The sequence below is a fragment of the Mustela erminea genome, chromosome 18 (assembly GCF_009829155.1).
Source record: "Mustela erminea isolate mMusErm1 chromosome 18, mMusErm1.Pri, whole genome shotgun sequence".
Taxonomy (NCBI): Eukaryota; Metazoa; Chordata; class Mammalia; order Carnivora; family Mustelidae; genus Mustela; species Mustela erminea.
The window spans coordinates 5,296,966-5,323,883 of record NC_045631.1 but is presented as its reverse complement, the minus strand read 5'-3'; the positions used below and the strand labels follow the sequence as shown (position 1 = coordinate 5,323,883).

At 49.6% G+C, this 26,918-nt stretch overlaps 1 protein-coding gene and 1 long non-coding RNA gene across 3 annotated transcripts in view; one reads left to right on the top strand and one right to left on the bottom strand.

Moving 5' to 3' along the window:
• Positions 1-26,918, bottom strand: part of SHISA6 (shisa family member 6) — a 276,947-nt gene that overhangs the window by 44,552 nt on the left and 205,477 nt on the right. The gene's annotated exons all lie outside the window — the stretch shown is intronic.
• Positions 1,680-26,690, top strand: LOC116578520. The gene is made up of 3 exons (XR_004280922.1): positions 1,680-2,068; positions 25,769-25,903; positions 26,031-26,690. It is a non-coding gene; the product is annotated as an uncharacterized LOC116578520 (long non-coding RNA).

Here is a 26,918-nt window from a genome sequence, read left to right as displayed (position 1 = left end):
ATCCCCTGAGCTGAAGGGAGCATCTGGGGCTGAAGGCAGAGACGGACCAAGGTGGCAGAGCAGTCTGCACTAGGTACCCATGCCTTCATGTCAAAGCTTTCTTAAAAACAATTCCGAAAAGGAGGACATCATTAGAACTGGTTACTCGCTTTCCCTTGCAAACATTAAGACTAGGACCTTCATGCCTCACTACTGCGTGATCTCAGACACCACCAGAAGCCCATGTCTTGATGTCCGAAGCCTGAAACATAGAGAATTGTCAATATGTATGTGCTGAACACAGGAGCAAGAAAACAAGATACGAAACTTTTAATCCAGACGTGTGGCATGGATCAGATCACTCTAACATGATGGATGGTAGGACACACGCTGTGTCACAGTTGGGGTGGGACAGAGCTGATCATGGAGAAGTCAGGGTCACATCAGCCACCAACACAGAGTCCAAAGCAGCTGTGCCCACCCAGATGCTGTCCAGAGGGAAGAGGAGAAACAGGTGCATCGGAGCCAGAAGCCAGCCAACTTTCAAATCCTGCTGCCTACTCCCATTTTCAGCTCTTTCTGAGAGCTCTGGATAATTCTTGAGTTCACCCAAGGGAGAAATTGTGCTGGAGAGCCCAGCAGTTGTCAGGTTTGCCTACCAGTTAGGCACATAAAGAAATTGGCTCTTGGGTTTATATGCTCAGGTCTCTTGTGAGTCTAGTCACTGTGAGTTTAGCCTGCTGGGGACCAGCTCTGGGGCATTAACAGGATGGAGCTTCCGGACGAGGAAGACAGATGCTCAGTTCCAGAAGGGAGTGAATTCACCGCCAGCTGGGAGAGCCCATGTGGTCAGCGAGGGACATCCTCACAGGGACCTCCAAATTTCTATATGTAAGAAGTGAAGGAGCAGGAGGAGGAAAGGCTAAGGGAGAAGGCATATGGTCTCCACGGAAGATGGGAGAGAATTCACCTAAGTCAGCTTACAAGACCTCTTACCCAGGCATGCTATCTAGGTTGAGAATTAATTTAAGAACCAACCACTCGCTTAAAAGTTACACGTTTTTCCATTAACAGGGACCTCACAGCAGAAATACTAGAAACGCCCCTGGCACACTGAAGACGATTGATAAATATTTGTTGAAGAAACAAAATATAATTGGTCAAAAAACATATGAAAAAAATATCCAAAAAAAAAATATCCAGCCTCAATGATCAAAGAAATGTCTGATCAAACACCAAAGAGATCTCATTTACCCCTTTTTAGATAAAAAAAAAAAAAAGTTCAGGAAAAAAACCATACAGGGGGACCTGGGTGGCTCATTTGGTTAAGCATCCGGCTCTTGATTTCAGCTAAAGGATTGTTTTCCTGTTTTATAACCTAATTTTACATAGCTTTGAAAGTTTGGTAGCACTGGGCTCAATAATAACAAGCATGGCAGCACTAAATGAACATTTACTGAGCCCTTTGCTAAGCACCAGGCTCTTTTCCAAGCACCGTCTCGTTTCACAGTCATGGCCCTAGAAGAAGGTGGGGGGGAGGTGCTCTTCCTCCCTCCATTTAACAGAAGAGAACACTGAGGCATGAGGCAGGAAATTAACCCGTGTGAGGGGACTTGTTTAGAAGATGGCAGAACTGGAACAGAAACTCAGGCAGAATGTTCTAGAACCCGATCCTTAGCTACCAACCGCAGGCACTCCCAGCAAGAAATAACAAGACTGCTACTGCCCACTGTTTGGGGGGATGTTTTCAGGGGCCAGGCCCTGTGCTTAGTGAATTCTAGCATACTGGTTAGATCCTGCTATCTGCACCCAATTGTGAGACAGATGGAAGTTATCCACCCCAATCCAAGAGAGCTGGTAAACCGTGGCACTTGGGTTGAAACCCACGTCTCTGGAAAGTCTGTGCTGTTTCTACTCTGTTCTGCACAGGAAAACAGAAGCTTCCATGGGACACATTCGGAACCTCTGCACAGGAACCAAGCAGGCTGAGCAAGGATGGTACTCACCTCGCCAACGGTTCCCAGGGTTTGTGGCTTAAACACCACGTACACACTCACAGCCCTGGGGACCAATCCCATCACTCAGCAAGGTAAATCGGGTGGCTGATTCTGCTTGGGAAAATTCTTGTCCAACCTAGGAAGGCTTTTAACTAAAGCTAGAAGAGAAGCTGATGCTTCTTCTTCCCCGACCCAGGACACACTGACCACTCAGGCATTCAGCTTAGTGGATGGACAGGTTATGCTACTGGGACCCTGGAGGGGAGGTAGGCATCAGGGAAGGCTTCCTGGAGAAGGTGATGTCTAATCTCTGGTATCAAGAAAGAATCAGAGGAGAGAGAGCTTGGGAGAAGGGGGCAGTGCATGGTGTGGCTGAGGGTCAGGGCTCCCCTGGTCACCTGTGTCCCTCAAGGGCTCTGCTTTGTGCAAGCCACAGAGAAGAAGTATGGCTTCCCTCCCCAGCTTCGCCCTTATGGGCCTTTTGCTCTCCACAGATTTCCCTTCTCTCCTCTCCCATGTCCTACCCCAAGTCTGCCACTTCCTTCATGGACCCCTGCTTTCAGAGCTGTCCCCCAAGATGTAAGTGGTCAACCTGCCCCCCCACACACACCACTGGAGCAGTGCACACACAGCAGCCCTCCTCATTCTTCCTTCAGCCCCGGCCACACAGACTTCCTCTCCTTTTATCCCCGAGGGGGACACACCCTCCCTAACTCCCCCAACCCCTGTTCCCTCTGGGGAAATTCTATCCTGGTGCTTCTCACTGATGTGGGCCGTTGGGAATGCACTTGCTCTGGTCTCTCACAGGGCAGCCTTGGATGACCTAAAGTGGCAGAGTTTCCAGACCAGGTGGTGGGCACCCAAGGGGAGAGAGAGCACATCTCAGCAGAGCCAGGAAGCAGCTCCCTGCGGACCATAGAACGATGCTAGTCCCACTCAGCTCCCCCAAGAAGTGAGGCAGCCTCTGGCATATCCAAAGCTCTTCGTCCCGTCTGCCTCATGTAGCTGTGGGGACCCTCCAACCAGATGGCAGAGGCTGAAATGCTTTAGGGATGGTGAAGCCCTGTGCGGGTATGGCCCTGTGCGGTGCCTTATTCGACTATGGGTGCGCGCCTTTTGAGTGAATCAGATGGCCTTTACCGCCCAGGGTTGCTAATGCGCTTCGTGGGTAAAGGCTGCAGAATTTTCCCAATTCTCCTAACAGTGGCTGAGCACCTTCTGTCCATGCCCAGGCTTTGGGCTTTCACATGCCACTTTGACCTGGGTTACCTGAGAGACAGAACTCGTGTAGACGCAGAGTCGGAATTCTGCACCCCCGCCTCAACTGCCCCCTCCCGCCCTGCCTTGGAGAATCCGTCAGTGCTTTATGCAGTCAGACCTCCCTGGGAGGATTTGGAAGACGGTGCTATTATCCCATTCAGGTGAAAAATCTTGTCCCCAGTGCTCATTATTCCTATAAATGAGAATGATTGATTTAGACCCTTTTAATGCGCTACTCAGACAAATGAGTGCTTCATTGAGACTTCATGTGATCAGATCGCCTGTAAAGGAGCTTCCCCTGGAGAGGCAAGGAGGCGAGCGGACTTCAGGGGAGGTGCAGGGAAGGGCCGTAGGCTCACAGCACACGCTTGGGGGTAGGGGGACCGGGGCGGGGAGACCACGGTAGGGACCCATGGGAAGGAGGGAGCGGAGAAGGGCCGTGTGTTGGGAAGGCTGTGGATTGGGGAGAAAAGAGGACGGATCGGTTCAAGGGCTTCCATTTCTCATCCAGTTGGTTCAACCAAAGGCACAGAGTCATCCTCCATTCTTCTCCTCCCATCGCCCCTCCCATTTGATTTCTCAAACAAAGTGGAGGCTGTCGGTGTAAAGGCCCATTTCTAGAGGACCTCCCCCCCATCCATCCTCCTATGGGTCCTGCTTGGGCTTAGAATCACACACCCTTTAGCATGCCTTACAACATCCCATCTCCTGGGGTCTCATCTTCCTCTCCGAGCCCTACTCCTTCTTATCTCTTTCACACACACGTCTCCAGCCAAACACACACCATTTTTGTTCCTCGAGCACGGCCAGCTCATCCCCACCTAGAAGCATGTGTCCGTGGTGTTCCTCTGCCCAGCATCCTCAAGGCAGATTCTTCCCTGACATCTAGCTCCAAGCACACGTTTTCCTTCCTCGGGAGGGTTTCTCTGACCCCGCTCTCTAGAGTGTGTGACACGTCACCCGTGTGTCTCCTGTCTTAGGACCTTTGACACAACTTGCATCTTTGTTACTTATGGGCTTAGTCATTGGCTGTCCCTCCCACCAGAGGATAAGCCCTTTGTGGGAAGGGACTGTATTTATCTTGTTCATGTGTTTGCACACAACTACCTAGAAAGAGGTCCTGGTACATACCAGGTAATTCAGTAGGTATTTGCCAGATGCATATAAAGGAAACCATAAGAGTGCCTAGCCTCTCATGCATGTAGTCCGCCATCTTGAATGTAGTACCCACCTTTGAGCACCACCCATGGGGGACATGACTGGGCAGCAATGGGAGTATAGACAAAGGGACGCCCAGAAGGGCTGCCTCAACCAACTGGGGGACAAAGGCCAGGGAGGCTGGCTTCACTCCTCAACAGCAGGACCACATCAAAACCCTGGGACAAGTCTCTCTTCAATGAATAGAGTTCCCCAGGCTTCTATGATCAGAGAAGGGAGGGGAGAGTAGGAGGCACAGACAGACTCCTCTTCATGAGCCCCCTCTTACCTGCCGACCTTTGGCAGAGGAACCAAGAGGCTCAGGGACCTTCCAAGGTCATTGGGAAGTTTTCTCCAACCCACCACCTTTGGGTCGTAATAACTCACTCAACCATCCCAGATAAGTGAGTGCTTCCCTCCCCCAGGTTTAAAAATCGCCAGAAGGCGTTGTGTTCGTTTGGTTCTGCTTTTATTACATCGTAAACATTGGTACAAGGTAAAATACACACAGAGACAGATCTCAGGAGCATACACATGAACATACTTGTATATACAGAACGGGTATAGAGAGACGGACAGAGCACACGGATACACACAGAACACAGGCAAAGACCCCAGGAAGCTGGCTACATCGGGTGCACAGCCCTACACAGAACCCAACGAGAGTCGGTTGATAAACATCTATCAATTAAAATCCAACCATTTGTGTTACATTTTTGACAATAACAATATACACAGCCTTAGGACATCTCCAAGGGCAAAAGGAACCTCCAAGAGTGTTTTAGAATGGCCTCAGAGGCCAGACTCTGAGGGGAGGAAAGACGCAGGCAGGGACCACAAAGTTAATGAGGCCAGGAGACCTGTCAGGCTGAGAAGGGGAACAGCCTGGGGGTGGGGGAGAGGGCAAGAGATGTGAGGAGGGAACCATGGGGCCACATTTGTCAAGAATCTCAGTGACATCAAGATCAAAGGCCCTTCTCTGTCCAGACCCTCAGGCCCAGCCCCACCTCCACTTTCCAGCCCTGCTGGAAAAATCCAGGAATTGAAAATGAACCAACGGGAGCCTGTTTTTGCTTTGTTTAAGTGACATCTGGTTGACTATGTTCCCAGTGCCGGATTTAGGGAAATGATGTCCCCCTGCATGGTGAGAACTGCTGTGAGAGTCTCCGTGTGGTCAGCCTCGGGCTGTAGCCATCAACTAGCTGAGCGCTCTCACACAAGTCACTTAACCTCTCTGGGTCTCGGTTTCTTCATCTGTAATATGGGGTGCTGTCTAGTTGACATCTAGACCCCTTGTGGCTCTTATAGAGGGAAACTCAGGTGAGTTTTAACATGGTTGAACAAAGGCAATCAAGCTTCCCTGCCTCCCAGCTACCCCTACACCCCAATGTCACCCCCAAAGGCCAGACCCTGAAAACCCACAATTAAACACCATGAGACCCAGGTCTGGGCCCAACCCCATCCCTAGAAGGCTACCTTCTGTTCAGGGCAGACTTCTCAGGATTGAAAGCCGACTAGAAGAGAGAGATGCCTCTGGAGTTCCTTAGTGAACCCCAACTCCTCAACCAGTCACCTGGCAAAGAGGAGATGTTTTCAGCCTCAATCTCCCGCAACCTTCCATGTCAGAGCAGTGGGACTGAGCTCTGGAGGGTTTGAGCCCCGAGCACTTCGGCCCCTCTCCCTTGCTTCCTGACACTCAAGGAGAGGGACTTCAGAAACTCCAAAGTGGGAAGTAGGGAAAACCGAAAGCGATTTGCTGCAAGGAATTGTCCAGCTCCCAGCAAAGCAGTGGCCCGGGGATGTGGGATCCCTCCACCACATCTGTCTTTCCTACCCTTTCCACCATGAGCAGGGGGAACAGGATCCCTTTTCCTCTTGTCGCCTATCTGCAGGGCACCACTGGGACTATGGAGGGTGTGTGACACAGGGCTCTTTTTCTCAGAATATCTCCAGGTGACCATTATCTCCTCATTGCGCATCTTCTCCATTCCTCAGTGCCCAGGAAACACCATCTTGGGTGTTTGGCCAGTGTTCCCTCTGCCCCATGCCCTTTCTCTCTCTGCCCTGGCCCTTGCCAGCTGGCTGTCTCTTGTTCCCAGAGACGGGATCAAATCACCCCTTGGTCTTCTCTTCAAGCCCCCTTAATTCCTGTCATCTGTTCCGAGCCCTTTCATGGTCTTCGCCATCTTGAAAATAGCATCTGTTTGCTTGGCTCTAGGACAATCCTTCAGCCTCTAAACCCTTTCTAGCCATTCACCGGAAGCAGTAGAGATTAGTAATTAAATACCTGGTCTCAGAAGTCGAACAGATTTAAGCCAAGTCCTGGCTCACCACTGACAAGCTACAGGATCATGGTCACTTGTGTTACTGTGTTGAGTATAATCTACAGTCCCATAGTGTCCACCCCGTAGGACTTTCTGAGAGTTCTGGCCACATACTCAGAATGTGGCAGGCACAGCTCAGGGGATGACATGTTCATTTTATCACATGTGTCTTGGTTTAAATGTAAATTGCCACACATGTTTTGTGCCTACCATATTGAATATGCCTGATGGATATATGGACATAAATACATATGGATGTGTTGGGACCAGTGGCTACCTAGGGGTGCATCTTTGCTGTGTATGAGAGAAGAGTTGGCCTTTTGAACAAACCAGGGAAAGTGTGGTATAGAATGTGTCCAGGGCTGGGGGACATCCACGTGACACTGCCATGGAACCTTGGGCAGGTCGCTTCACCTCTGTGCTTCAGGTCGCTTCACCTCTGTGCCTCAGTTCCCTCACCTATAAAGTCAGGTAGTTGAACAGTGTCCATCAAGGGCTGCTGTATAAGAGCACATGGGCTGTTTCCAGCACTCGACACAGACAGGCAGCACCATTCACAGAGACTACGGTAGGACGGGGGTTCCCCGCAGTTGTCCAACCTTATTGTCTTGCCTCCAACCCCACCTATTCTGGGGCTTGACAAGGCTGATCTTCCAAAGCGCCTCTTCTGATACCTTCTGTAATTCCAGAGCGGTGTCTGCACATGAGAAGACAATCTCCACAGGGAATGGGGGCCGGGGCTAGAGGTAGGGAGGGCATGCCTAAGGCATATGGTCAGCTTCCCTCTGCCAGTACCGCCCCGGCTAACCTACCCATTTCTCTGCCTTGGTCTTAGACCCCACAGATGTGTTGCAAATGTTCATAGCCACCTTTTAATCGGGACTAATTTAAGGCACCGCTCCTTATTAAAGCACCAAATCAGTGTATATGTAGACTTAGTAGACATTAACACCTAGCTTGAATTAGCCCATTTTAAAGTGCTGACTAGTTAAGAACCGTTTTGCCAAGCAGAGCCTGTCACTGCCTGGGAGGCAGAGCCATGTATGATCTTGTGGAGGGCAGAAGCGGAGGTGTGCATGTGTGTGTGGAGGGGTGGTGGGAACTGGTGGGAACATGGTCCCCAAACGGGGACAGTGGTGCTCCATAGCCTGCTGCCTGCGTGGTCTCTTGCTGTCATCGCCAGCCCCACACAAGAATGGAACAGCACCACCTACTTTCAACGTCCTGCACTGTTTCTCCCACTTTAGCAATGCCATGAATTCTAGGGTCTGTGAAGTCCTGCCCCAGGCTGGACTGCGGGGCTTTGCAACCTTGCCCTTCCCAGAAGAGAAGCTTCCATTGGCTGCATGTTAATTAGGCATCGTGAGGAAGCCAGCTGGCTTGCGGATGCTAGCTGCTCCCCCCTTACCCCTCTTGATGACAATCAATGACGTTCAAGCGAAAATCATGAACACGGATTAAGTGACTACACCAGGCTCTGTGTTAAGCACTTCAGATCCATCTCCTTGCTGACCATCTTTTCATAAAGATAGAGGTTTTTTTTAAGACTTATTATTTTGGGGCGCCTGGGTGGCTCAGTGGGTTAAAGTCTCTGCTTTCGGCTCAGGTCATGATCCCAGGGTCCTGGGATCGAGCCCTGAATTGGGCTCTCTGCTCAGCAGGGAGCCTGCTTCCTCCTCTCTCTCTGTCTGCCTCTCTGCCTACTTGTGATCTTTGTCTGTCAAATAAATAAATAAATCTTAAAAAAAAAAAAGACTTATTATTTTGGAGGGAGAGTGAGCAGGAGGGGCAGAGGGAGAGAGAATCTCAAGCAGACTCTGTGCTGAGCAAGGAGCCCGACTCAGGGCTCCTTCCCACGACGCTGAGATCATGACCTGAGCCAAAACAAAGAGTCGGACGCTCAACCAACTGAGCCACCCAGGCGCCCCTATAAAGATATTTTATAAATGTGAGGTTACAGCCACAGAAAAGCAACTCCTACAAGGTCACACATGTCATTATGGGGTTCAGCTGGAATTCCAATCCTGGTCTGTCTGGCCCCACAGTCCAGGCTCCTCTTGTTCCCTCCTCCCCGCCCCCTTCTTCTTCTTTTTTTTTTTTTTTCTTTTTATTTCCCTGATTACCTTGCTTCTCCCCTAATTGATTCTAGTTGAGGGTGAGAAAGGATGGGGCATGGGTGTGTTGAGACGTCTGAGGGACAGGGCTGTGGAGGGCCAGCTCAGGGAAGGCTCTACGGTAAGAAGCACCCTCTGGGCTGAGCCTTAATCACAAAAGACAACTTTCTATTTAGGGTGAGAGCTCCAGCGCCTCCCCATGTCCCATCTGTGGATTCCACTTCTGTAGGAGAGGAATGGGAAGAGGAGAGTGGTGGGCTGCTAGGCTGGAATCAGTAAAGGTCTCCTACTCGTCATCCCCATTCCCTTCTTTGCTTCCTTCTGCAAATGCTGTGTTTATTAAGCATTTCCTGGGGGCTGGGGATTAATATGTAAAGAAATAATGTCCAGAACGTGCTTCTTGAAATCCAGGCCAGGAGGAGGTGTGACCAGTGGAGAAATGGGCTCTAACATAACACTCAAAAGTAGTGCTGTGTGGGCCTGGAGGGGAGGAGCTGTCTGAACCTGGTAGGAAGGAACAGACATGGGAAGAAGGTGGAGGAGGAAAGTCCCATGGAAAGAAGAAAATAGAAAATAAGGTAGCTGCAGGGAAGATCTTACTTAGGAAGGGCGAGAAGACTGATGAGTTGGAGAGCTCAAGGTTGTGGGGGAACATGGCTGGTGACAATTTGTGCCCAGCTTCAGGGTCAAGGGAAAGATTTTGGACAAATGTTTGAAAAGATATGATTGGTTCCTGAAGGGGCATTTCCTTGGTGATTTGACTGACTTACTGCCATATTCAAGGTCAGCAGACCAAAGTGTCTAGAAAGCCTTCTTTGTCCACATGTGGTCCAGCATCCTGGGCTGATACACCTTAACCACAGTGTTTGGCTCTTGCTTGGACCATTGCAGTAGCCTATTCAGCAATTGTCCTATTCACTTGGATATGTCCACAGCCTCCCTTTCTTCTCATAAAAGCCAGAGTGATTATTTTAGCCCATAAATCAGACCACTTCCCAGGCTTCACAAAGATCAGGGCACTTGAAAATGACAGCTGAGACACGAGAATTAAGAACGTCTAGAAGCAATCCCAGAACATGAGGCAGGATGGTCTCCCATGAGGGCAGTCTCCTTTCCTTCATCTATTTCCACTGCCCATGATGCTCCCCTCTCTTCTCCTCTCTCCACGTCAACTCCTCAGGGCATCCTCTATCAGAGCTGGTCTTGAGGAGAGAATCTAAAGGGGTCTGACCTAGGACAGGAGTCCTGGGACTCCCCCCTGCTAGAATCTGTGGTTAGTGTCCATAACTATGGGAGGTGGCATGCAAATTGCATCTGCCCTCACAAGTATTTCTTTGGTCTTCATTGTTTTAAAAATTAGGAAATTGGGTGCCTGGGTGGCTCAGTGGGTTAAGCCTCCACCTTTGGCTTAGGTCATGGTCTCAGGGTCTGGGGATCGAGCCCTGCATTGGGCTCTCTGCTCAGCCTGAAGCCTGCTTCCCCCCGACCCCCGCCATCTCTCTGCCTGCCTCTCTGCCTGCTTGTGATCTCTGTCTGTCAAATAAAAAATAAAATCTTTAAAAAAAAATAATAAATGGGACTATGGTTTCCAGTTTGCCACTATCCTCACCATTTTATGTTGTTTTTCACCTGTTCCACTTCATCTCATTCTATCCCTGGCCTATAGTCACTTGAGTTTACAGCTGCTTGGGCTAGGGCAATTTCTTTTAATTTTACTCTGCAGCGAATCCAAACCAAGACAGTAACTTGGAGAGCTTGCTTTTAAGTCTCATCTGAGATGAAGGGTCTTAAAGGAGTTTCAAGTAGCAGAAGACTGGTTGGGATAAAAACAGTGGTAAGAAGAGGGGCACCCTCTTGTGGACCTGGAGATCTCACCAGGTTGGACACCGTTGCTTGGCATATAGGAAGACCTGTCAGTTCCCAAGAGAGGATGCCTGGAGAATCTCAAGGTTTGTTGCAAGTAGAGTGTAAGTATCAGAACAGCAGGCACCAGATCCCTTCTGGTCCAAAGTAGGCCATCAACAAATAATTGTGGGATGGATGGGTGGATGGGTGGACGGATGGACAGATGAGTGGGTGGACTTTCAGTTGCCACTTCCAGGCCTTCTTCTGGCTTAACTGGGGCAGGGCCACACAAGAAAGAGGGCCCTGGGAAAGGTCTCTGGGAATCCTCCAGAAGCAGCCTCCCTTAATAATTGAGACTTCTTTCCCTCAGCTTTAACTGTGTGATTTAAAAGTCTGGCCTGCAGCCAGAAGAACACAACTGTTACACATTTTATAGATAAATCAACCCCCTGATGGTTTAAAATGAAATAGGATGGAGAGGAGGCAAACCAAAAACATATGAGCCAACATGCTCACTTAATTCTTGGAGGGATGGTGCGGTGGCTCTGTCTGTGTCAGGAGCAGTGGACAATGGCTGAGTCCTGGCAGTCTGCAGTCTTCAAACAACATGGCCAAGGTAGGGGCATATCTAGGGGATGAATTAGTAAATAGCTGCCTTGAAAGGAGCCTCGAGGAGTTATCCTGGGTACAAGGCCCCTCTGTTCTGAATTCTGCCAATCGGTGGAAGAAGGAGTATATACATGCTTCGTGCAGACACCCCGGTATGGGCAAGCTTATCTTATTTCTGTCCCCAGCCCCTACCCTTCTTTGGCTATCTGTCAGAGAGTCCCTAGTTCTCTTGGCCTCTGTGGAACTTGGCTCCATATGGCACCATGTGCTGGAGAACACTGCCTGCAGAATGCAGCTCAATCTATGACCCCCAAGGAAGATTAAAGGAAGGAGAGAGAAAAGGTACTGAAGCACATGGGAGAGAGGTCAGCCTGCCCAAGGTCACATAGCTACTGAGTGATGGAACCTGGCTTTCTCTGATTCCAAGACTCATGCTGTTTGATTAATACGCTTGATAGACTTGACAATGGACGAGAGACTCTCACCTTGAGGTTGGATTTCTCCCAGACAGAACCCTGTAAAGTCTACTGGAGGCAGGGCAATCAGTTCATTCTATGTTGCTCATATTTTCCTGGTTTTAGTCCTGAATTCCCCATGGTCCAGGGAACCCCTCATTCCTGGGCAAACTTGGGATGGTTGTTCACCCAATCTGAAGGTAGGTCACCGTCAGCCCCATGGGCATCAATTTGGCTGTCTATTGGATGCTTTGAACAATATTAATGACTGGCTCCCAACTCCAGACTTGTTGATGTAATTGATCCGGACTTCAACTCAGGAACCGAGAGTTCTGAAAGCTTCCCAGGTGATTCTAATGCACAGCCATGTTTGAAAGCCACGAGCTTAGCCTGAGGACTCTACCTGGTTATGTTCAGCTTCATCTATGTCCTTTTGTGCTATGGTGACAAGAAATATATATTTGGTTTCCATTCCTGTTCCCAGCACAGAGCTCCTAAAACCTTTGGAATTTCCTAAATCCTGACAAGGGTCAAGGCGTGTGTCATTATGTTAATAGAGTGACTTTGGGACCTCACCTAAGGATAGGAGCTGGTTGCCTGGAGAACTGACCATGGGACTAGAGGGTTAGAACTTTCACTTCCATCTCCTGATCTCCTGGAAGGGGCAGAGGGACTAAAGACTGAGTTCAGTCACAATTTTGGCCGATGATTCAATCAATGGCGTCCATGTGTAATGAAGCCGCCATAAAACCCCAAAAGGACAAGGTTCAGAGACTTCTGGGTTGGTGAGCACTTGGGGGTGCTGGGAGTGTGGGACACTCAGGGAGGGCATGGAAGCTCTGCCCTCTTCCCCCATACTTGGTCCTGTGCCTCTCTTCCATCTGGCTATTCCTGAGTTACATGCTCTCATAATAAACTGGTCATCCAGGATGTAAAGTGCTTCTCCGAGTTCTGAGCTTCTCTAGTAAATGCACTGAATGCAAGGAAGGGGTAGGTGGAACCTCCAGTCTATAGTTAGCTGGTCAGCCGCACAGGTGGTAACCTGGGTTTGCAACTGGCTTCCGCAGTGTGTGGGGTGAAGTCCTGTGGGGCTGAGCCCTTCACCTGTTTTGATCTGATGCTCCCTCTAGGGAAACGGTGTCAGAATGGAGTTGACCTGCAGGACGCCCAGCTGGCATGCAGAAAAAGCCCACACATCAGAACTGGGTGTCAGAATCTTATCCTCCTCCGAGTCCGTCTTTCCTACCAAAATAAGTATAAGCCCCTCAGCCTGGCATCCAGGAGCTCCCCCCCTGCCCCAGTGGCTCCAACCTGAACATCTAGCCCTTTTTTCAATTCTTTGATGTGTTCACTGTATTCTGGCTAAGCTCCCCCTTATTCTCAGCAGTAGCCCCTGGGGAAGCCCACTCTAAGAGTTCCATAGACCACACTTCGAGAAAACTCCGTTTCCCCCATCACCTTCTGAAGCTCCTGGCTCTCTGGAAGTCCTGTGGGTGGGCAGGGGTGGTGCGTTTCTACCTAGAGCTGGTTCAAGTGACTGGTGATTTGGGGTTAGGTCTGGACAGTGCTCCACTCTGATGGAGGCTCTGGGCAGGATCCGGGCATGTGTACTAAGCAACATACGGAGAAAGGCAAGAAGTAGGATTGGGGGTCCGAGCAGTGGGTTCTAACAAAAAGGAAGAGGGTGGAATGTGGGAGTTAAAGGGATGCGGGAAGGGAGAGAAACCCTTGGCTCCTGGCCCCCACCCCCGTTTGTCTGAGGGAGATAGAGCCCCCAGTTCTGTTCAGCCCATGGGCTGTGACCCTGCAGGGCTGAGACAGCCCCTGGCTGAGCCCCGGTCTCCAACCACTCTGTGAATGAGGACTGCCTCATGCTTGTGCAGCCTGACTTAATTGGTATTTTTCCTAATTATCAGATTTAATCACCACCTCTCTGATGAAATAATTTTTGACTCAAATGAGAAATTAGACTCCAACGAGAGAAAAAAAAAAAAAAAAAGAACAAGTAGGAAAAAAAAAATACAAGGAACAGTACTCAGTCCAGGAAATAGGTTAAAATTACTTATTCGGTGTGTGGTGAAGCATTATTTGCTTTTCCAGTCTGACAGGAGCGCCCCAAGGCCAGGGTTGTGGAGGGACTCCTGTACTCGTGAGCTTGTCTTGGAGAGAGGTACAAGCCCAGGGGCCTGGAGGTCAGCGAGTCTGGGCATCTCCAGCCCTAACCTGCCCCTCCAGCTTCGGTGCTTCTCCATATGGTACCCCTGAGCCTGACCGCTGCCCTGCTGATGGGTTGGAAGTGAAGGGGCTGTGGCTTCATTTGAACCACAGGAATTTGGGCAGGTAGAAAACGTGTATGCTGGGAGGGGGAGGGGTGTCAAGCAAGTCCCAGGGACTGTCTCTCCTTCCAGGAATTGTGTTTGGCTGGCCAGTCAAGGGGTCACAGTGGGCAGGAGCTGACCCTACTGTATAGATGGGGGTCCCCCAAAGTCACTCCTGTCATTAGTCCAATCTTCCTGAACATATCCGGTGTCGATGGAAAAGTTAAATAGATGTCAGTGGAGTGTCTCAGAGTGGTGTGCGTTGTAAGAGGGACAGCGGCGGAGAGAAGACAGGAGCATTTACTGAGCCTTCACCACGCACCACGCTCCGGGCTAGATGCTCGCCTGCATTCACTCCCTTAAGCACCTCGTTTTAAGGAGGACGGCTGAGAGGCTTTGACGTACACCGGCGAGAGGCTTGAACTCAAAGTCTTTCTGATTCCTAAGCCAGACCACCTTCCAGGGTCTCAGAGACGGCTGCAGGGACTTGCCTGTCAACGCCGTCATGGTTTTTATGAGTCAGGGTCACCGTGCTTCACCCAGTGCTGCTGTAGCTCTTGGTACACTTGGACCCCAACCGAAGAAGAAGTTAGGCATTTTGGAGCGTGGACTCTCCCGTGGCCTTTCAGCTCCCTCTCCTGCTCCCCCGTCTCTGATGGGGCATTCTTGGAAAGCCCTAAGAACAGGAAGATTCAGGTGGGAACGCCCCACCCCCCACAGACACCCCACTCGCATCCGGGACTCCAATCACTTCACACCTCACTTCTCAAAACCTTCGGAAGGGACCCTGCTTAGGTTGCATTTACTCAAACTTCGTGCCCTCTCTCTCTTTCTCTCTCATTCCACACCCAGCTGCTGGCAAAATCCCCACGCATGGCCATTATTTTGTGAAAGTGCTTCTGGGTTCATTCTGCAGGCAACAGACCTCTTCCTCCAGGCCACGCAGTAAGTTATGAGGCTGGGCCTGCCCCCCTGCCCAGGGTCCCCACTGCCCTAGCCCCAGCTTAGTTCTTTCCCGGAGAATCTTGATGCTGGGGAGACTTTCTGCTAACAGTGAGACAGTAGCATTGAGCGAAGGGGACCCCAAAGGAACCAGGGTCCTGGAGGCTCTCCCTTCCTCCTTCTGTGCTCACAGGCTGGGATCTGGCCCGAGGCCTGAGTTGGAGTCCTGGATCTACCCTTGTCCTGCCTCTCCCGGGAGCCCCGGGAGCCCCGGGTGCGGTTTGCCGCACCTGCCCCAAAGCCACAGGCAAGGCCCTTTCTTTTTACTGGGCCTCAGCTGCATGCATGAGGTCATCAGACCTGAAATACTCCTGCCGCTTCTCAGACCCACACAAAGTCATCAACAGACACCCCCTTGCACCGCCAGCCCGCTACCAACCCCGCACAGTCGGAGGGAGGAACAAGACGACGAAGGTCAGGAAGGAAGGCCCCCTGAGCCCAGGTCTGCCTGCAAGCGGCCGGCCGGGAGCCAGATGCACATCCCCCCGCCCCCCTGCCGCCTCCTGCAGCCAAGACAAATCCAGAGTCACCCCTCGTGGGGCCTCTCCAGAGTGTAGCAGAGTGTGTGGGCTCAGAAGCCACAGGAGCAGAGTGTGAATAATGGGAACGGCTTCTGACTTAATTAGACTCCCATTAAAATCGCACTCCCTGAAGCCGGCAGAGGGAGCCGGGAGGCCCGGTCCTCCCTCCTCCATGACCTACGATGCTCTTCTCATGCCAGCCAAGTCCAGACGTCCCATTCTCCCGTTTCCCCTGCCTCCTTCGTCAGCTTTTCCTCCTTTCTGAGTCTGCTCCCTCCGCCACCGTTACCCCCTACCGAGCCTCTGCCTCCATTCCCTCCAGGGACCCCGCGGTGCTAGCTACAGCGAGGGGTACACTCTGTGTCTCTGCTCCACAACCCTGAGCACAGCCCAAAGCCAGGGCATGGGGAAACCAAAGCGGAGGGCAGGAGGAGGTGTCCTCTGGCCCTGGTTCCTAGCATGCCAGCCTGTGTATCTCCTGCCCCGTCTGATGAAGACAAAATAACACAGTGACTGATCTAGCTTGCCCCTGGCTGAGGACAGAAAGGAAAACCACTAGGGGCTGTGGAGGGAAAGACTTCGCTCTGGATATCAGCACTGCCAAGATTTGGGGGCCTGATCCCTCCTTGTTGCCTGGGGCGGTGCGGGGAGAGGTGGCTGGGTGGCGGGCGCTGTGCTGTGTGCTGTAGAATGTTTGCCAGCATCTCTGTTTTTTCCTAGACCGAGGCCAGTCAACCGGCATCCTTCCCTCGAATTGCATCAATCAGAAAAGTCTCCAGGCATTGCCAAGTGCCCCCACGGGCAGTCAAATGTTCCTAACTGGAGAACCATGCTCAAAGCTTTGCTTGTTTAGGGATCTGTGTGAATGAGACGGAAGCTCCCTAACCTCGGTGTCTGCGTCCTGTCTCTGCCACTTCCCACCTCCCCCGCTGCTCCCAGCGGCTACCCTCCTGCACGCTGAAGCTTTCTAACTTGTGTTTTGGTTTTTTTTTTTCTTTTTCACTTGACAAGTAGAGCCATTGCCTCCGTTCCGGGATGGTCGTGAAGAAGAAATGAGTTCCACACCATAAAGGACCACATTGCATTATGGAAAATGTACTTAAGGACCACACTGTGTTATTATCACACACAGATGGGACTAAACCTCTTATTGGAGAGAGAGTTCATTTTAAGTGATGATGGATAAGGGTACTCCAGAAACTCAGTGCGTTAGATTGGGAGATTTGTGGAAAATCGTTTAAATGGAGGAAGAGACTCAGCAGTCAGGGTGGGAAAAAGAAAGAAAGGAAGAAAAGAAAAAAAACCATGAAAACAGACGTGAATAGAAAAAAAATTGCTAAAAGTCTGGGTAGCTAAGAGGCTAACAAGCAGTCAGGGGCAGACTTTTCCCCAAATGGAGGTCATGATTTAGGGAATTGGTGAAGGGACCTAGAGCTCATGGCTGATGGGGAAGTTCAGCTACCCTGGGGTGAATGGGAGCCCCGGAAAGAATTTGCAGACAGCTCAGCTAGCCAAGCCCTGAGGGTGGGGCGCCTGGGTGGCTCAGTCATTAAGCATCTGCCTTCCACTCAGGTCTTGAGCCCGGGGCCCTGGGATCGAGCCCCCGCATTGGGCTCCCTGCTCAGAGGGAAGGCTGCTTCTCCCTCTCCCATTCCCCCTGCTTGTGTTCCCTCTGTCTCTGTCTCTGTCAAAGAAATAAATAGTCTTAAGAAAAAAAAAAGGAACCAAAAAACAAACAAAAAAAACCCTGAGCAGGAAGGATCCAGACGAGGAGGATGGATGGACCCAAATTAGGAATATAAACTAGCTTCAGAGACAGACTTGGCAGGGAGCAGCATGAATCCCTGCTTACTCTGCTTCCCAGCCAGCACCTCCCATTCCCTTCCTCTGGAAGGGAAATCATGAGTCCCTGATTTTTCTTCGAGGAATGACCCATTTCTCATTTTCTGTCCATGTGACTTCAAGAGTGGCCGTGAATATCACAGCCCTGCAACTGCAGCAAGAGACTCAGGGACGGGCACGTTATCAAGCAAGCCTGATTAGCGACAATGAGCATCAGCCCTGAGACTTCTGAATACATTGCTGGAAAGGGTGCTCTCTTTCTCTTTCTCTCTGCAAGAAGTGCTAGCCTGGAAGGATGTAAAGGAACCCATCCGAGAAAAAAACCTGCACGGAATAAACCAGAATGGAGAGATGGACAGGAATAGAGTACCGAAGACACCATCCATACACCTAGATCCAGCCATGCCTGAAGTCCAGTACCCTAGGCATTTTCAGTAAAATGAGGCCATACATTCATACACTTCACTTTTTTTTTTTTTTTTGCTCAGTTTGAGTTGGGTTTCTGAGATGCAAGTGCCCTCAGTAATGTAACGAAGAAGTGTTATAAATTGACAAAAAGACTGGCTTAGGAATCAGGAATTTTAGTTTTGGCTCTAGGTAACCATCTCAGCTCTCTGAGTTTTACTCATCTCTGAAGAAGTTGAACAAGATGGTGTTCAAGGACCCTCCCCGCTAGTAAATGCAATGATTCAGACCTCTCTGTTATTGATAACTCTTGACTGCAAATAGAACTAAGACTTCTTCAAAGCCAGTCACTGCACCCTGTTCAACAACTCTGTGTGTGTGTGTGTGTGTGTGTGTCTCCTGGTTATCTGTTCGTACAGCTAATGATTCACAGGGCTGGCCTTGGGCGAAACGAAATTCAGGAAGGTTTTTCTCCACTGGAGACAGTCCTCTTCTGCCAATGCTGCAGTAGACAAGAGTCTTGGGTGTCAATACCACCGATCAAAACAAAAACCGATTTGATGATAGACCTTTGCCCTATAGTCTCAATGAGATCTGAACAACTTTTGAATCTAAAGCAGCTTTGACAAACATTTGGCTGGGCTTCTTCTGTTCCCCAGGAGGCATTTTGTGGACCTTAAGGCAGTTGGCCTGAAGGTAAGGTGTCACCAGCGTCTTGCTATCAAGAAGGGTCATATCCTTAAGACCAGACTCCAGGTTCTCAGAAATGCAGGCTAATTTCATTGCAAGCTGGAGTTCCAAAGAGACTGGCAGGCCAGACAGGGTATTACAAAAAGGGTCCTGGCATTAGCAGAGTGCTAAATTGAAATGTTTCCAATCTCAGAGAGTCGGGGGCATTAGTGCACCCCGCCTAAGGCTAATCCTATTATTTGGAATTCTATCAGCCCATTCTTCTGGCTTGTGCCGATCTCAGGAATGAATTGGTGCAGGGGCTGCTTTTCATTCCTGCTCTCTATCCTGTGATCATATTTCATGGGGACCGGGCTGTGTGGGTGGGATTCGGACAAGACAGCGACCGGCTCTCCCCTTGCCCCCTTGTCTTCCCAACCAAATCCCACCATATGCAATCAATTATGGTTGATTGTGATAAGCCAGTGAAAAACAACAGTGGACATCTATCTTCCTGCCCTAATTGACAGGCTTTCATCATGCCAGGGATGGTCATATCCTCTGGATGCCCAAGAGAGGAAGAAAGACCCTGTTACAGCCAGAAGCTCCATTCCTCACTCATTCATTCCTCTACTGCCATAGCTCTTAGTGCCTCCTGATGGAAGACAAGAGGATGGCCCACCTCTTCATATTATGCAAACCCAACCGTGTGTGCACACGGGCCATCCTGTGTTTTCCCTAGATTCAGGCTCAGTAAACTTTTCTGCAGAAGGCTAGGGAATAAATATTTTAGGCTGCGTAGGATGTATGTTCTCTGTCTTGAAGATCCAACTGCACCATTGTGATCCAAAAGCAACCATAGACAGAATGTTAACAAACGGTGGGGCTGCATTCTAATAAAACTTTATTTATGGGCGCCTGGGTGGCTCAGTGGGTTAAGCCGCTGCCTTCGGCTCAGGTCATGATCTCAGGGTCCTGGGATCGAGTCCCGCATCGGGCTCTCTGCTCAGCAGGGAGCCTGCTTCCTCCTCTCTCTCTCTCTGCCTGCCTCTCTGCCTACTTGTGATGTCTCTCTGTCAAATAAATAAATAAAATCTTTAAAAAAAAAAACTTTATTTATAAAAGCAGATGCTACCCAATGCTGCGGACAGGCTGAGATTGCTGACCCTTGAGCTATACACCAGTTGCGCTGAGGGCCTCGGTTTTCTAGTGCTAACTTAGTGATGCAGCCTCCCTCTCTCTCTCTCTCCTGCATCCCTGTCGTATCTGGGGTGGGATAGCTATCTTCCCAGAATGGTATGAGGACAGCCGATAAAGACAAGCAGGGATTAGAGATGGCTCCTCCAGACTCCTCCCAGATGCCAGAGTGAAGGCTAGATGAAGAATGATGGAAAGTTCTACCTTGGTGTGTCTGATTACGGTCTCACCTTGGGTGCTGTCTCTCCTGGCACGGGAAGGGTCCTTAAAGATCACATAGCCCAGCCCCCGCCCAGGCTGGGGTGTCTGACAGCCCATCTAACTAATTCAGCTGGTTGTGCGAACTTCGTAGTGTGTATTTACCTGTTCACTTCATTGTTCCCCACTTTAGCCATATTTTGCTTATTTACAGTGGAGGTGGAGATGTTTCATACTTCATTTGTTGGATATCGGCCAACTAGGTGTCTGGACTTGGGTTAGGCATTATTCTGGGTCCAGGAGGAAAAGGCATGGTCTCTGGCCCCAGGGAGCTTACAGTGGAGTAGGCAGACGGAAGAATCAACAAACACAATACAATGTGTTAAGTGCGGTGCTGGGGGTGAGCAAAGAAAGCAGAAGCAAGGACAGGTAGGCTCAATCAAACACGAGGGCAGACTCGGGAGGTGGGGGATCCCAAGGCCGTCTTTCTTCCTAGGACAGAATCCCAGAGCACAGAGCACCATAGGGAAGGACAGGCTCACCTCTCCATGACCACTTACGTGCCATCGAGTGCTGGTCAACCGCTTAGAATCACAGGGAGCTACAGCAGAGGCCTCCAATTCACATTTGGAGCAACGGAGAGAGGCCCATTGAAGGGAAAGAAAAAAAAAAAAACCATCCTCCCCCTGTTTGCTTCTTACAGCAGTTTTTGTTTATCTCATTAACTCGCAACCTGAAGAACAGGACCATCTGGCATGCGGGCATGTTAACAAGATCATAAATTAGGAGGAGAAATGAAGCCAGATTTCCATAATGGTCGCAAGACAGAAATCAACAGCGCCGGGACGGAATTTGCTGGGAAGGTAGGGTGGGAAGGAGCTGGAACAAAATGAAAATGCCTTAGCACATCCAGTCTGAATGAGAAACACAAATCCAGAGTCATTTAGAAGGAGCGTTTTAGAAAAAGTGCTGGCAAAGCATCTCTTCTCCCTGGAGAAGTCTCTCTCTCCCGCCCGTCTCCTTCTTCCTGTCTCCCGGGTCTTCCCCGAGGACTGGGGCCAACCTAATTCCCCTTGTTCTCGTAGGTCGTGATTACGATGACTATAGTAACTGCCTGAAAACTCCCCTTGCTACTCATCTGGCAAAGGAAGCCTTGCCCAGTGCACAACGCTGCATGCTTGGACCCAAACTTGGAACCCCCAGTGTTTCTATAGAGTCTGAGTATTTCCTGGGACCCTGCGTGGTGGATCTGGCAAATAGCACTGGTGGGGTCGTTAGCGAGAGAGAGGTCTTGCCCTCCAAGGGCCTGGCTGCTGAGGGCCCAGTACCTGTGAGCGCGTAGAGCATTCCCCAGTGTCACGGCCCATCACGTGGCTCTGGCTCTCGGCTTCTTGAAAGAGAGAACCGCTCCCTTCCCCTCCCCGTTCCCCAGCAGGTGCGTCCTGCCCTGTGGTGGGGCTGGGCCCCCTCCCTACTCCTACCTCTGCCTCTCTGTGAAAATGAGTCTCCTCCTTTTGCTTCCTGCCAGACCTCTCTTGATAATAAAAGCACTATCTCCGGTTTGAAAGTAGAGAGACGGGGAGGGGCACCTGGATGGCTCCATGGGTTAAGCCTCTGCCTTTGGCTCAGGTCATGGTCTCAGGGTCCTGGGATCGAGTCCTGCATTGGTGTCTGTGCTCTTGGGGGAGCCTGCTTCTCCCTCTCACTCCCACTCTCAAATAGTTCAAAAAAAAAAAATCTTTAAAAAATATGTGGGGAAGGGGAGATAATTATGTGCTTGTACTTACAGAAGGACATGGGGTGGGGGGAAAGGGTCTGTCCTTTTTGTTCAATAGAGGGAGACCAAAGTGATGCTAATTTTAAGCTACCTGATGGAAAAGAGGCTGATGACATGATGGTAAAATAGCAAACTCTTTTTTTTTTAGTTGGAAAAGCAGCAGAATACTGCATTCACTTTGGTACTGGTGGTGTGTAGCATAAGGCTCCGATGTTGCCCGCAGATTTCTCTCTGCTCAGTTTCTTCATGGGGGGGGGGGGCAATTCACTGACAAATTTTTCAATTTTTTTCCATGGTTTTTCACCGATTCAGCCTTTTAAATATTCTCAGAAAGTCAATTTCGGCAATGTTTGGCTGCCCAGAAAGCTACTCCGTCTATGGAAATAAGACATTTTATTTTCCATATCTGTGGGTTCTTCCTCTATTTCACACCCTTCTTTGAGTATTTAGAGCTTTTCTAAGATATATTTTTTAAGATTTTATTTATTTATTTGAAAGGGAGAGAGCATGAGAGAGAGGGAGAGAGCATGAAAGGAGGCGAGAGTCAGAGGGGGAAGCAGACGGCCAGCCAGGCAGGGACCCCCATGCGGGGCTCGATCCCCGGACGCGAGGGTCAGAGGGGGAAGCAGACGGCCAGCCAGGCAGGGACCCCCATGCGGGGCTCGATCCCCGGACGCGAGGGTCAGAGGGAGAAGCAGACGGCCAGCCAGTCAGGGAGCCCCATGCGGGGCTCGATCCCCGCACGCGAGGGTCAGAGGGGGAAGCAGACGGCCAGCCAGGCAGGGAGCCCCATGCGGGGCTCGATCCCCGGACGCGAGGGTCAGAGGGGGAAGCAGACGGCCAGCCAGGCAGGGAGCCCCATGCGGGGCTCGATCCCCGGACGCGAGGGTCAGAGGGGGAAGCAGACGGCCAGCCAGGCAGGGACCCCATGTGGGCTCGATCCCCGGACGCGAGGGTCAGAGGGGGAAGCAGACGGCCAGCCAGGCAGGGAGCCCCATGCGGGGCTCGATCCCCGGACGCGAGGGTCAGAGGGGGAAGCAGACGGCCAGCCAGGCAGGGAGCCCCATGTGGGCCCGATCCCCGGACCCCGGGATCATGACCTGAGCCGAAGGCAGTCGCTTAAGCAACTGAGCCACCCAGGCACCTTTGGGATTTTAAAAAAAATATATTTTATTTATTTATTTGAGAGAAACCAAGCAGGAGGGGCAGAGGGAGAGGGAGAAGCAGGCTCCCCGCCAGGCCAGGAGCCTGACACAGGACTCGATCCTGGGACCCTGGGATCGTAACCCGAGATGAAGGCAGACACCCAACCGACTGAGCCCCCCAGGTGCCCCCACTTTTGTAGACTTGTATCTTTCTGTCTAGCCAGTTCTCATTAACACGGACGTTCATGTCATATATTTTATGTGTATGTTGGCTAAGCCACAATTCTAGAGTCCATTCTGCTCATTGATTCCACTTTCTAATTTATGAATTTCTTTTTTTGGTGGTTGTTATCTTTATCAATGAGGCCCTGCTAATTTCTAAAGATTTCCCTAGTCATATCTTTCTACATCCCGAGACAGAGAAATAATTCCCTTGTTCTCATTCATTTTTGTTCAGTCAACTCACTGACGTTTTCTTCAGGGGCCAAGATACGGTCCAATTTTGTAAATATCCCATGGTCGTAAGAAAGGAAAATATTTTGAGTTCTGTGTAGGTTAGTGATGTCAATATTGAACTATTAAATATTTATGCAGATCACTGTGGCCTTGTTTGAGAAATGTCCCCCCTTCTTATTTCTGCCCACGTCTCTCTCCAATTCTAACTCCTTCAGCTTTATATATCTTGATATGATATTATTTTTTATTTATTTTTTTGTTCATTTATTTTGGGGAGAGAGTGCTTAAGTGCCTGCATGCATGAGTCAGGGAGGGACAGTGGAAGAGGGACAGAGAGACTCTCAAGCAGACTTCCCACTGAGTGCAGAGCCCAATGTGGGGCTCGATCTCGCCACCCTGAGATCATGACCTGAGCAGAAACCAAGAGTCAGATGCTTAACAGACTGAGCTACCCGGGCACCCCTGATTGACGTTATTATGTGCACAAAGAAATAGATCCGTGAGTCCTCCATGTATATTATTTACTTCGGCAATAAAAAAGACTAGAAGTGATTTAGAATTCTATGCCCTACTGCCTTCTTAAAAGAATTTTATTTTTGTAGTTATTTGTGTCACCTGGTATTTTTCTGTCTAGCTCTTAACTTAAAAATTTTCTTACTCGTAATTATGTGGTAGGTGTATTTCTTGTAGGTGACACAAAGCGAAGCTTTATATTTCAAACGATTATTTCTTGAAAGCCTGTATTTTAACAAAGGCGTTAACTCCATTTATCTTTATCTCAGATTGGATTTGTTGGTTCTTATTTCTGCATGTTTGTATTTTTATTGTTTGTGAATTCTTTGTTTTGTTTTTGTTATGCTTCCTTTATTGTTTATTTCCCATCATTAGTTTTATGGGACCATGTTTTGGTTTTCCCCCCAGAATGTTAATTTTTGTTAATTTTTGCCCGACAGTCATCTCTTTCAATTTTACAAATATTGTCAAGCTTGTGTTTTTTATATTATCAAATCTATAATAAAACTCTACCTTAAATTTTTTTTTTTTTTTTTTTCAAAAAAAGGGTGCCTGGGTGGCTCAGTGGGTTGGGCCTCTGCCTTCGGCTCAGGTCATGATCCCAAGGTCCTGGGATGGACTCTTGCATTGGGCTCTCTGCTCAGCAGGGAGCCTACTTCCCCCTCTCTCTCTGCTTACTTGTGATCTCTCTCTCTCTCTCTGTCAAAAAAAAAAAAATCGCATTTGCATTCTTTTGTGATAGGAGTGACAACCACCTTTTAGATATGTGTGTGTGTGTGTGTGTGTGTGTGTGTGTGATGAGTCTCCAGGGTCCTCCACTGCTGTGTCTTCTCTTGGGAACTATTTGACTCATTTTTTTTTTTGTTGTCAGGTAGACGTTTGGAATCTTACATATCTGAGGGAGCCTTTCTATTATCTTGACAAGTAAACAACGCCTTCGTTGGCTGTTGTGTACTTGGATCACAACCTTTTCCTCTGTCTGTCTGTCTCTCTCTATCTTTATCTCCTGTCTCTCTCCCTGTCTTTGTCTCTTACCCTGTCTCTCTGTCTTTTCCTTCTCTCTTCTCTCTGTCTCTGTCTCTCTGTCTCTTTCTCTCTCTGTCTCTGTCGTTGTCTGGTTTTTAGCAACTCTCTTCTGGAATCCACATCACCTGCGTCATGGAGGTCCCCATGACAAATCTAACTTGTTCTTTGTAGATAGCTTTTTTTCTTTCTTTCTTTCTTTCTTTTTTTTTTTTTTTGTTGTTGTTTGTTTTTATTTTTTAACCTGCCTGGGCATTTGTCAAATTCTTTCTTTATTCTTGAAACTAAGAGGGAAAAAAAATTATCGGTATTTGTCTATGTGTTTGTTCCAGTTAATTTTACCAGGGGAGTCCCTGTCCCATCCACTCTTTCCTGTCTTTCTATAGAAAATTTTTGTTTTTTACTTTGGTCTATTTTATCTTTGTAAGTGATTCAATTCCTTTGTTAGAAAGAAAGAAAGAAAGAAAGAAAGAAAGAAAGAAAGAAAGAAGGAAGAAAAAAAAAGTTCCCTTTTCTCTCCTTCAAGAATTCCCTTTACATACAGGTGGATTTTTACTCTCTGAACTCACGCTCCAAACACCTGTTTCCAGCCACTTCCATCCGTGGCTCCTTTCTGCTTCAGCATCTGGATGGCGTCTCTGCCTTGCCCCTCACATGCGCTTGGCCATTTCTCGTGGAATCCATTTGCTCCTTGACATTTCCAACAGCCATATTTGCTCCTTGTCTCCTTTCCTTAACCTATCAAGGCCTTTAAAAATGTTCCAGCCTGTCCTTTTATTATGTCCTGTTTCATCTCATATTCTATGAAATGTACAGCCTCTTCTATGCCCCTGAAAATAAAGATCATATTGATTTGTTTCTGAATATTTAAAAAAAATAATTTCTCTTCTCTGATTCTTGAATTCTACGTTTCTCTTTCTAGGTACTCCATATTTTCAACAGACTTCACCACTGTCCCCTCGTTGACATATTTAAGTGAGATGGCCACCTCATTTGGAGCAGCCCCAAATGCAGTGACATTGGTCTCTCCTTGGGGACCCTTCCTGTTCTACCCGAGGTGCTGTACCCCCATTTAGCTCCTCAGCTGGTGTAAATTTGCACACACTGTGGACACCTCCGGGACGGGACCCCGATTGCTGTGTCGTGTTCTTCCCAGCAAACCTTCCCCCTTTTCTGTTTTGTAGGTAACAGTGCGGGCATCTAGCTCCTTCCTGGAACCCATGTGGGGAGGACACTGAGAGGAAGCACAGCCCCGGGAACAATGCTTCCCAGACTCAGGGGAGTGCCTGGTAGACCATGACCCTATGAGTCTGGGTTGAACCCGGCCACGTTTGGCTTCTCTTGATGTGCCTACCATGGCTGCATATCCCCTGGAACAACTCCTATTTATTGTTTCCAGTTCCCACTCATTCATTCGATAAACGTTGGTCTGCCAATCCACACAGCCAGTGTTTGAGAACACCTAGCAGGCTTAGCGCGAGTTGCTATGGGTATGACTGAGAGAGAGAAAAGGTCCCCTGGCCAGACTTCCATCTCAGTGGGTCAAACACAGTCACCAGTCCCCCGTCTAGGGACACATGATGGCCAACCGACAGGATGATTGTGGACTGTGGTAGATGATGCAGAAGCTGCCAGAGGGGCGGCTGCTGTTCCTTTAGACCCAGAGGTCAGGGAAGGCATCCCCCCTCAAGGAGATAACCCAGAATGGAGCCCTGCAAGGTGGCAGGAAGGCCATCATGTGAGAGAGCAGAAAGTGGGCCAGCAGTCTTTGGCTAGCTCTCTGCGTCCACTCTCACCAGCCCTGCTCTGTGTACCCTCATCCTCTGCTTCCTGTGGGGCTTAGTCAGTGGGCATCACCAGCAGCAGACAGGGTAGGGAGCAGGGTGGTCAGTTGGGGGTATCTGTCCTCCCAGCTCATGCCCAGGTTAGACTTCCACTTCATTCTGGAACCCACCTTCCCCCTGCCGCTCTAGGTCAGGGATTGCAACGACTCCCCGCCATTGCCAGCCCCCGGGGACTGTGCTACCCTTTTAAAGAGTTTCTTTATTTGAGAGAGAGAGAGAGGAAAAAAA